We start from the raw sequence: 12,092 nt of genomic DNA on the forward strand, positions 1-12,092 counted from the left end.
AAAGTCAAGTTCAACCAAATAGGTGGCTTCACAACATATCCAATGAGCTGGAAATGCAACTCTTGAGAAGAAAAGTTGAAGAAATTCAACTCCAAGGCAAAAAGACGACTTCGAAGACTGAAATGCCTATAAGGAGGCTTTTTAGCTAAACTGATGACTTTTTAAGTTGAAAACTAGTTAGCAGGGCTTAGGGCACTAGCACAAAGCATTCTTTGCACAAAAAGACCAACATTTCAAGAAAAGACATCATACTCACAGCATGATTTTCACATCCATTTCAACATTTGAGTGCATAGCCTCATTCCACATGTCAATCACATCCTATGAACCAAGTATCATGAGAATTGGAGTTAGAAAACCCAAGGAAACCAAAAAGGCGCAAAGTAGGCCATAAAATTGATTTTTGGTCCTAATTTTGTCAAAATAACTCCAAACTCATTGAAACTTTGTAGGATTGTTGATTAACACATCTATAAGCTATCTGGAACCAAAAAGCACGATTTTGACACAAAAGACATCATACGCGTATAATGTCTATTTGCACTTACAGAGCCAAAACTACTCATTTGACATCATACATCCATTATATATATCTAATACATGCTACATATGAAGTTTGGAACCATTTGGTCAAGTGGATCACCCCATTAGCCCAATTGAGGGAAAATCCTTCATCCAAAGCCTATTTTAGCCCAAATTCAACATACTCAAGTCCAAACCAAGATTTGAGTAGGGACAGTCCTTCACTAGTACATGGGGAGTCCACAGAACCAATCCCATGAAAAATTGATGAAAAAGACATCATACGCGTATGATGTCTCCAGAGCCATTTTTAGCCCAAAATCTATCCAAACTTCATAAATCCACTGAATAAGCCTATCTAAAGCCAAATCCAAGCTTATAGAGAAATTTGGTCCAAAAATACACTAAAAGACATCATACGTGTATGATGTCTCACTATGTGATTTTGGCACCTCAGGGCTTCAACCACCAAACAGAAGTGATCTACATGCCATTTGAAGGTGAACCACCAAGTTTTATCCAATTTGGATCATAAAATCCAATTCCCTTTCAAAATTTTGCCAAGAGCCTGAACTGGACTAAACTGGCCAAAACTTGACCAAATGGGATCCAAACTCAAATCCAAGCATATGATACTCATGTATACACTATCAGCTACAAGCACAACCAATATGAAGTCATTTTGACACAAAAGACATCATACGCGTATGATGTCTCCAGCATGATTTTGAGCCCAGTTTGCATATTTTTTCACCTACCCTGCATCCTTAGGCCCTGAATAGCTCATGTTTCAATTTTCAAGTCATTTGAATAGTTAAAAGCTTCATTTCGGCTTTCAGTACTAAAAAGACGCTAACTTTTGAAATTGGAGTTACAGGATCCATGGATTCCGCCAAGTCATCAGCAACAAAGAGAAAAAGACCGACAATCAAAGATGCTCTTGCAGAAGCAGAACCCTTTGACATTCCAGCAGAAACCCTCAAGCCAACCAAAACTTGGGTGGAGGAAGCAGTACTGGAACAAGAGGGAATAAAGATCTACCAGGGAACTTTCAGAGATCCTCAAGGGCAAGCGGTGGATATACCGATGATCCCACAAGAATTGGTGGATTATAGCAGGTCAGAGAACATCAGCAGGTACCTGGAAAGGGCAGACTTGCACAGTTTCTTCACCTCGAGACCATCAGGTGTGGATACAAGAAGAGTGTACGAGTTGGCAACATCCATTCAGAAGGATGGCAAAGCCACATTGATAGCAATAGATGGAGAGAAAGTAGAGGTACAGATCACTCCACAGCTCATTGCAGATGCATTGAAGCTGCACAACAAAGGGAGCTCTGTCAGACAAAGAAGGGAGGCTATAGAGGTTTATGGGTCCAAGAAACAGAATGCAACCTATGGAGATATGGCAGACCAAAGAGCGGCAACCCTTTGCCGACTGTACAACCAGTTTCTCCATATTTGCAGTAAAAGACCGCAAAAGTATACGACACCACCCCATGCCATTGCAACTACCATCACATGGGCATTGAAGAGCCATATGCCAAAAGAGGTGAATTACGCTCAACAAATCCACGAGCAAGTAATTGCCATGCACAACGAGAAGCCAAAGTATATAGGAGGAGCTGAAGTTCTAACAAGAATAGCTTATGAAGCTATTGGAGCCAGAGATCAATGGCCAAAGGTTCCCTCCCAGAATGAGTGGCTTAGAGAAGCCGATGAGGAGGAAGAACAGCCTGAAGAATCCAAGAGGGCGTCCACAAGAGCACGCAGGAAACTAGAAATAGTTTCAGAACCTGCAGAGGATGTGGATGAGCCGCTTATGAAGAAAGCAAAGAAGAAGGTTGCTCCCAAGCAAACCAAAAGTCAGAAAGCGGCAAGAATGGAAAGACTGGTGGAGCAGTTTAGAGCGGAAAGAGCTCTAAAGGGGGACTTTGAAGAAAAGTGGGTTCCAGACCCCACTAAAGTCGGAACTAGCTCAGCCAGGCCACATGTTGATCAATATGATCAATATATTAGAGCTTATGAGGAGTCAGAGGCTATACTGGAGCAGCAACCTGTCGAGCCATACATTGAAGAGGAAGTACAGCTTTTAAAAGCTGAGCTGAAAAAAGACGACAAGGGGAAGAAGAAAGTAGATGAGTCTACTGAACCTCAAGAGAAAGACGGGCAAGCAAACAAAGGGAAAGCCAAGATGACTGAAGACAATCAGCCCTCCCTTACTGATGTACCAAGCCCGAAGAAGACGGAAATCATTGTGGAAGAGACCACAGTAGAGATGGACACGGCTGGTATGGAAAAGCCGGAGGCCGGGACTAAGGAAAAGGAGATAGATCCAATTCAGCAAAAGAAAAACGATTATGAGGATCTGGTAGCGATAGGGTACACTGAAGAAGAGGCCCTTGAGGCAGTTTATGGGATCACCCTACAAAAACAAGATGATCGAAGAGGGACAGAGGAAAAAATAAAGAGTACAAAAGAGAGTGAAGAGAAACTGGACGAGCAGAACGTACTAGAAGAGCCGAAGCCAGTGGAGGTGGTGGCAGAAAAAGCTTTAGAGTTGACAGATGAAGATGAAAAGGACATGCACATGGTGCATGAACTGCTCAGCAAGATCAAAGAAAGATCCAAGGCAAAGGAAGTGGAGATTGAGATAGCCAAACAAAGGGAAGCCGAGTTGCAGAGGAAATTAGAGAATTCTATGACTGAATCTGAAATTCATAAAGCATCACTCTACGACGCGGAAAACGAGAGAGACGGCTTGATACTCCAGCTAGTCGAGGCTTCAAGAGAAGTAACAAGTGCACAGGAAGCAAGGGAGCGGATGGAAGACGACTTGGAGGCGGCTAAAGATGAGCTCATTGAGCTAAGGGAAAGAGTCGAGCTCCAAGAAAGAACAATCACTAGACTCAGGACTACCCCTAGAGCTAGCAGAGCAGGAACCGAACAAGAGGGAGCTCTTGTACCAGCTCTGGAAGACCAGGTCCGAAGCTTACAAAGAGAGCTAAGATTAGAGCAAGTGCAAAGGTTGCACATTGTGGAGGGATCATTGGTAGCAGAGGAGAGGCTCACTTTAGAAAATCAAACACTAAGAACAGAGAATGAGACCCTGCGCAAACAGCTCCAAGATCTACAAGAGCACCAAAGAAGAGAGACAGAGACACCACAAGAAGAATCAGGTGGAGCAGCCATAGAGCTACCAAAAACTGGAGAGGCAACCACAATTGAAGATCCAGCCCCAGTTCAAGAGGTGGCCTCAACTTCAGGAATCTCTGAAGAAGAAGAACAAAGGCTCCATGACCAAATAGAAAAGTCAACAGAGGAGAGTGCCAAGGCGGAAATGGAATGGGAGAGGAGACTCCTAATCTCCATTAGACTTCAGGGACTAGACACAAAAGTGCTCCATGAAGAGTGGATGCAACCCAGCCTGCCTTTCCCTTTGATGAAGTTTGAAGTGATAAAAACGAAAAAGAGAATAGAGGAGGAGCAGTATGTCTCTCTTTACGAAGGCGACATCACAAAAGAGGAACAATCAAAGAAGATTGTAGATTCGAAGCCTAGATGGAGGAAAGGTTGGCTGAACAAATACCCAGCCTACCTCATCTACTTGGTGGAGGCACCAAAGGAGATTCGGGAGAATGCAACCTTCTGCCCGGTGCCAAGAGTCAGAAGCTGGAAAGAGCATGGCAGGATTGCAGAAAAGAAGCGAAGTTGGCTTAATTACCCCAGGATGCTAGGACCAAAGGCAGGAGAGAAAATAGGTAAAGCCTACATGGTGAAAACCCTAACGGGCACCATCAAGCTCTTACTGGCTCTCCTGACCTTTCGTGTCAGATGCTCAAGAAAATCTGCAGGACTCTCTTAGCTTGCATTGAAGTGTTCGCGCCAGATAAAGCCACGACCTCGAGTCTACTATCGACGGCCAACACAATGACTGATATGATATATGATCTTTCATTGCAGCCTTCTCCAAAAGTGTTGCACCTCCTATACCAGAGGATTATGTTTTTGCCTAGCTTCCACATGCAAACATTCGAAGAAGCTTTCTACACCGGCTTTTTCACCCACGAAAGTAAAATATTCGGCCCAACCTTGACCATCGGCAACCTACGATACGAATCACATTTGCAGATGCTCAAGACGACAGGACTTTATTGACCAATCATAAAAGTCATGTCAAGGACGACATGAACGCGGAGGGGGGGAGTGTTGAGCCAGCAGAGGATCACACCCACATTTTTGCTCACACTCATCATTTTGTAACCATTGATTGTAATAAATGTCTTTCCGACATTAATTTTGATTTGAGCCATTCATTAAGTAACGGGACTCAATTGAGTTTCCAGCTTGTAATTCCGAAGTAATTTCACTTGCTGATGTAATTAGTTAGAGATGTTCTCACCTCCAAGGCTGAGGTATATAAGCCAAAGTTTTTGTAACCTAAGGGCATTCAGATTATTAATCAAGGTGAGTTTTTGGAGCGTCGTGACTGTGTCTGAGAGAGAGAGAGAGAGAGAGAGAGAGAGAGAGAGTCTTATCTTCTTGCTACGAGAGCTACGGAGTCGCCATTGGAGAAGCGACACCGCCATTGTGTTAGCAACGGCGAGAGCTACGCACAGATACCAAGAGTGCGCGCTATCGGCTTCTATGTGTGGTAAGTTCCTACGAGCTTCGGTGTGAGTTTTCTTCCAACTCGTGTGTCGGAATGGAGCGTGCAGCATATCTATAGAACCACAACGAGTAGAGCTACACATTGGTACCATCGGGGTCAAGTTTTGATCACCTATATTTTTCGGCCTGTCTTCATACGCGTTTACCGCACGGAGTGGTTATAGGTTGATTTTGCAGTTCAAGTCTTTAGGGTGTTGTTCTTACCTAGTGTATATACTTCCCCTTGAGTTTGAGATCGATTCAATGATTCTAGATCCTGTTTCGTATAGCATTCGTTCATAGTACGGATTTCAGTCACTTGCGTATTTTAGAACTTAGATTTGATTTCCTTAGTAGTGATTGTCATTAGAAGGTCGAGTAGGTGATTTGACACCCACCTAGTTGTTTCCATGCGCCTGCAGGTCAAGCTCCATCCTTGTCTGACAAATTCTGTTGTTGGTTGAGTTCTCGCTATTTAGCTTCCGCTAGCGGCGTAACCGCCTTAACAACATCTAATTGATCACCCTTGTGAATGCTTTATAAGAATGCATCATGCAGCTTGAAGCATGAATGCAGATTTTATCAACTCTGTGTGCATGCTTATACGAATGCATCATGTAGGTTCAAGCATGAATGCATTTAACTATTGATCTTGTATTTATGTGGCATTTGTAATTTTTTCAGGATGAAGAACCAGGCTACAAAAGGACCTTCAGACTCTGACAAGGGTACACCTGGGAAGGGAAAGAGCTCTATGCAGGAGTCTCCTATCAAAACAGGTTAGATGCATCATGCATGCATTTCTAAAATTGGTTTTATGTCTTGTAAAATTTCTGAATTTTTTGCACATGCATGCTACAAAAAGAACTTCTGAGTCCCCCAAGGGTACACCTAAGAAGCAAAATGTTCAGCAGGTTAGATGCAGGTATTTACCCCATGGATTCAATTAAAGTGTTGCTTTATTAGGAAAAAGTAGTGTGCACACCACTAGTAAATATCAAGTGGGTGAACCCCATTTTTTATGGGTACAACACCACTGATAGGCTGTGTTGAAGTGGTGCACCTGTAGCACCCTTTGAAGTTGGGCAGAAACCATGGTTGCATCACTACATAGTTATCCTGATATGGTGCACCATCTCTTAAAAGTGATACTGGACCACTTTAAAGTGTTGGGCAGCACTAAAAAGAGGTAAGGTTCTAGTAAAAACGGGCGATACAATGGGTGCATCACTTTCCAATGGAAAACCCTAACTATTTTGTGGTGAAGCATCACTTTTAAGCACAGCATCACGATGGTGCACCACTTTTCCTTAACTAGAAAGTTATTCGGTACCTTAAAAGTGTGTAAAACCACTGAAAAGTGGTGCTTTTTAACCTGAACGTTATTTGGTTTAAAGTGGTAAAAACCAATAAAGTGGTGCTCACCACTTTTTGTGGTTCAAATCACATTTAAGTGGTTTTTATAGTGGTGAAGACCACTATAAAGTGGTGAACATCACTATAAAGTGGTGCTCCTTAACTAGAACGTTATTCGGTACCTTAAAAGTGTGTAGGACCACTGAAAAGTGGTGCTTCTTAACCTAAACGTTATTTGGTATAAAGTGGTAAACACCAATAAAATGGTGCTCACCACTTTTTGTGGTTCAAATCACATTTAAGTGGTGTTTATAGTGGTGAAGACCACTATAAAGTGGTGAACATCACTATAAAGTGGTACTCCTTAACTAGAACGTTATTCGGTACCTTAAAAGTGTGTAGGACCACTGAAAAGTGGTTTGTATCACTACTTGGGAAGTAGACACTCTACCAATGCAATCAACTAGAAGACAATTTAATGATCGTAGGAGAAAAAGTGTCTTTTGGACCAAAGACTGTTAGCTCACAAGCATGTGAGCAAGAACCAATGACAATAAAGCCTATCGTTAAAGAGAAAAAGGTATCTGAGATGACTTTGGTAGATCTCACCAAGGCCATTCAAGAAAGCCTTAATAGGGGTAATTGTACTCCACAAAACAATCATATGTATCCAAGAAGGGAGCAACAATGTTGCTCAATTTTCTTTGGTCCACATAGCACCAGTGAATTCCCTACCTTTAGAGTAAATTTTAATGGGACTTGCAATGTGTGTGATAGGTATGGCCATCAAGATAAGGATTTCCTTATGCTTAAACACATAATGGAAACTAGACCACCTTTAGCTTGGATAGACTTGCTTCAAGTTCCTACATTAAGGCTTGTCCCACCTATTGAGCAACCATCAAAGCACATAGTCCCTAGAACCCAAAATGTTGTCCAAACCACACCATTACTCCCTCTAGGTTTAGGACCACAATCTCTACATTCAAGAGATACCCCTACAAACCAAGTAGGTTGTGAGCCATCTAATACTTATTTGAACTGCAAAGATGACATTGACTCTGATATTACCTATGGATTTGATATGCTTTCAGAGGAGTCTCCCCAGTTTTACACAGAGGACCATTGGGGACAAGTCAAGTATGTATATAAATCAATTTCTCTTGAAGCAGCAAGTGGCCAAAACATCAATATCATAGCCATGAGACCACCTCTTCAATGCTAGGAATGTGGTGGACCACATCATGTAGCTGAGTGAACTATTAGAATGCAAAGGAATGCCACAGCAATGAAAACAAATCAAGAGAGCACATTTGCAATGCCAATACTCACTTGTAATCATTGTGGCATAGATTATTTGATTTCCCAATGTCCCAATAATCCATACGTGACAAAGATCACACCATTGAACTTGATCAAAATCACAAGTGGGGCACCACAATCTACACATGTACTAGTAAATACACTCACACGGTCAATGCTCCAAAATCAGAATTATATCCTTGAAGAGAGAGATGTTGCATCAATTGCCTAAACGAGGAAGAAGAAAACACGAATGAAGAGATCACTAAAGGATATAAATTAATACCCTAGTTCAAAAACTTACATAGAGATTGGTGATGACCTTGTGTATATGAACAACCTGGAAGATGGTTATGAACAACTCAAAAGATGATTCAAATTCAATTGAGAAACCACTAGCGATTCAACAAGTGTTTTCAAGGCTAACTAAACCGGGCAAGAACCTCCAAGAGAAGCCACAAGCGCCAAAACCCAAGGAAACCATGAAAAAGATTGGGCCTTACCCAAACCCTATATAGGAGATTGAGTGAGTCAAGCAATTAAGGAATTTGGTAGAGGAGACCCAAAGGGGGCTCGAACTAGAACTTAAGTGGATTAGAATTATAGATACAATGTTTCCCAGGCAGCCTCAACTTCACACAAACCACAACCCCCTAGCCATACCTAGTATCATCTGGGAAGAAAGTGAGTTTAAGACATTGGAAAGTGGGCATACCCCTTTCTTGATTGAAATAATGTTTTAATGAGGGAATACATGACCCCATCAAAGAAATAGAGATCCCATCTTCACCAGCCTTAGCTCACGGATTAGAATCTCATAAAGTGCCATTGAATAGTGACAATGAATTTCATGGCTTTTGAAGTTAGAATCACTATCATGTCTAAATTGTACCAATATCTAGAGCTATTCTTAGCTCTTTGGTCATTTCTCAGTGGAGAAGTGAAAGTCAGGTTACCACAATTTGTGCAAATGGACAGGCCCAACAAAATTCTAGTTGAGGAGAAACGCTTGGATCCACAACCCAAACTAGATGAAAGCTCTATTGTTGAAATACCTGTTAACAAGGTGGGACAATACTTTGAAGGCGATGAATCTAATGTGACCCTACCAATTACTACTAAAGGAGTAACTATGAAGGGAATCCTTGATGGTAGTATTGGGGTCAACATTGTAACTAAAAACTATTGGGAGTCTATGGGAAGATCTCACCTTGAAGTCACAAAACATCGAGGTAAAAATGGTCAATGGAACTATTGCTAAACCTATTGGAATGTTGAAAGATCTCAAGATCAAGGTCTTTGGACACAAAGTAAGGCATGCCTTCATTGTTATGGATTTCTCCAATCATCCCATGTCGTATGAGATGATCCTAGGATGTCCTTTCATGAGGGAAGTAAAAATGGTGCATGATTGGTCTAAAAACCACGTATACTTATAGTTCCAAAACTCCATCGTTCAAGTTGATCTTGTAAATGGTCAAGTGCATCCTTTAGGGAATAGGTTTATAATTGACAATTGATTTGACACCACAATTCACTCATCCCCCTTGAAGTATTGTTACACATGTAAAAAGGACACAAATATTGGGGGAGACTCTCCTTATATGGATGTCCTACTTGGAATGTTTGAGTTGGGAAACGTTGGTGTAGCTAAAGCATGTCAATGATAGAACATGGCACAAGTAGGGGTGTGTGTGCTCACAAGGGCATGGCAGGGTGATAGAGTAGCTCTGTGAATTGCATGTGCAGCCAAGGAGATCTAGCAATGTATGCTTGATGTGGTTTTTTTGGTCAAGAATACTCCTTTGGGGGTGGTTGCTGAAGGTGTCTAGAAGGCTAAAGTTGGGTGCTATAATGTGTTCTCCAGTGTGCTTTCCATGATCGTCTAGACGGCTCGTCAAAGGGAGCTTTAGGAAGAAACTTATGGTAGCTTGAAGGTGAAGGTGGTTGCAAATTCCCGACGGGACAGACATGTGTGGCTAGGCTAGGGAACTGGATGTGAGATGATAGGGATGGAGTACTCAATTTATGAGGCATGTTGATCTTTTCAGATCGATGATTAGAGTCCGGATGAGCAAGTTATGAGCACTTGAAGTCGGGAAGGGGGGCGGTTTTGGGGTGGTTTGGCCGCATTGGAAAGCATTCCTTCGATGATTTTTTGGGTCTCATCAGAGCTTGCAGAGGTGGTATGCATCATATGGGACTAGTTGGAATTGACAACATTAGTGCGCCCAATTTGTGTCGACCCATGGAAGTGCTAGTAGCAGTGATATGGAAGAAGACAAGATTATGAGAGTATGCTTGGCAGAAGCTAGATGCAGCTTGGAACAGGTGCCACTAAGATGTGCATGCCAAATGTGGCATTTTATAGGTTGATGATGTTTTTTTGGGCTCCACTAGACAGGGAATCTAAAGGGTGATGCTTCTATGATATGTATGCCAAAACGGATGGTCGAGATCAGCATGTGCATGGTTTTTCATATACTTGAGGATATGTGTGTTTTTTCGTTCATCGGATCACAAAGCAAGGATTTATGGATCAAAGTTCATGACAGTCATGATGATCGTAACCCTATCCGATGAGCCTCGTTCACCCTAGCCATTATGGTGGTAATGAATTATATTCACAAGTGGCCACGAAGCATTGTTTGTTGTGGAGGTTTTTATGATGCTTTGGAGTGTGAAACTCGACACAACCGTAATATTGTAGCCTTCGCATGGGAAAGTGACCCATGTCAAGGGGAGTTCAAAAGAAGAAGTTGTAAAGTGTGGCGGTAGCAGTAACCTCTACAAATACTGTTTGTGTGACTTGTGAGTTAGTTGAGTTGAGTAGATTCTTGTTAGAGTTGGGTTCTTCTCCAACATGCAACATTTTACTTCTCGGATGTCTTTTAGGGGTAGTGGTTGGATGGTACACTGGCCAGGTACTATTCGACCTCAAAATCTTGCTGCATACATCCTCGTCCTCGAAACCCTCTTTTTACAATTGCAGATTTCTCAATCTAGCTCACTAGACCTTCTTCCTTTCCAAGAGTTGAGAGGGGGTGTTAAAGTATTGCATGTCTTTGGATTCATTCAATTGGCACCCGTATCTCCTAGGGACAGGTGTTAGGGAGTAAGGACTATTTTGTGGTTGTGCCCACAGCAATTGTGAGGCAGTTTTCTTAGGTCCGGATATTTTAGCCATGGTTAGCCTAGGGTTTTAGCTTGTTTCCATGGCCATGTAGGCTCCTTTTGCCTTAGGGTAACTTTTCCCCCCAATAGTCCACTGCCTTTCTAGGGCCGTAGGGGCCAATGTCCACTTTCTACTACTTTATCCCCTTTTTGGCAAGTCGTGGGGCTGGTGGTGTGGGTCAGCAGCTAGGGAGAGAGGCCTATTTATAGGCCCCTCGAGGAGTAGCTTGAGTCATTGCCATCCCAAAGGGGAGAGGCCTTCCTTGGGTGCCCTAGGGGCATGCAACAAGAGGCCATGAGAGGTGATAGAAAAGGGGGGCATCCCTAGTGTTTTGGGGTAGCCTCTCTCTCTCTCTCTCTCTCTCTCTCTCTCTCTCTCTCTCTCTCTCTCTCTCTCTCTCTCTCTCTCTCTCTCTCTCTCTCTCTCTCTCTCTCTCTCTCTCTCTCTCTCTCTCTCTCTCTCTCTCACACACACACACACACACACACACTCAGATGTCATGTCCCTTTCTACTTGAATCATCTCTCTTCTCCACAGTTGCCTTGTTCATGTAAGTGGAATTACAAGTGTTTTCTAGTGTTAGAGGATCTTATCAAAGTTGAGCCAGATCAAATTCGAGGTGTCCACTGGATCAAAGGCTGGTTTTTGTCTATATTGCATCTTTTGTTGCATATCTTGAAAAATCTTGCAGCATCTCCTGCATACTTTTCTTCATTCCTTTCCTCCCAAATTTGATCTTAAGTGGGTAGTCCTGTTTCCCTCGTGAATCCTACCATCTTTCAAAAAAACCAGATCTTTGCTCTTTGCCTCTTCAAATTCCTCTTAGTCGTTCCTCATGTGATTGAGGCTATCACAGCACATGTAGTTGAAATTCCCAACACCCTTTGCAGGCCTCGTTGCCTCAATCTTGACGTGGAACACCTATCCTCAAGCAAGACAACTTTTAGGTTAAGGTTCAATTCTTGTATGGCTTTCACAAGGTCATCCAAAACTAGCTCTTCCACCTTCACCCTTCTCTTTCACTCTGACGTGTACATCTTCTTCAATTTTATCAACACCTATATGTACCCTAATCAATTTGACGAGCC

This window comes from Adiantum capillus-veneris, chromosome 21, assembly GCF_014529385.1.
Source record: "Adiantum capillus-veneris isolate H3 chromosome 21, ASM1452938v2, whole genome shotgun sequence".
Classification (NCBI taxonomy): Eukaryota; Viridiplantae; Streptophyta; class Polypodiopsida; order Polypodiales; family Pteridaceae; genus Adiantum; species Adiantum capillus-veneris.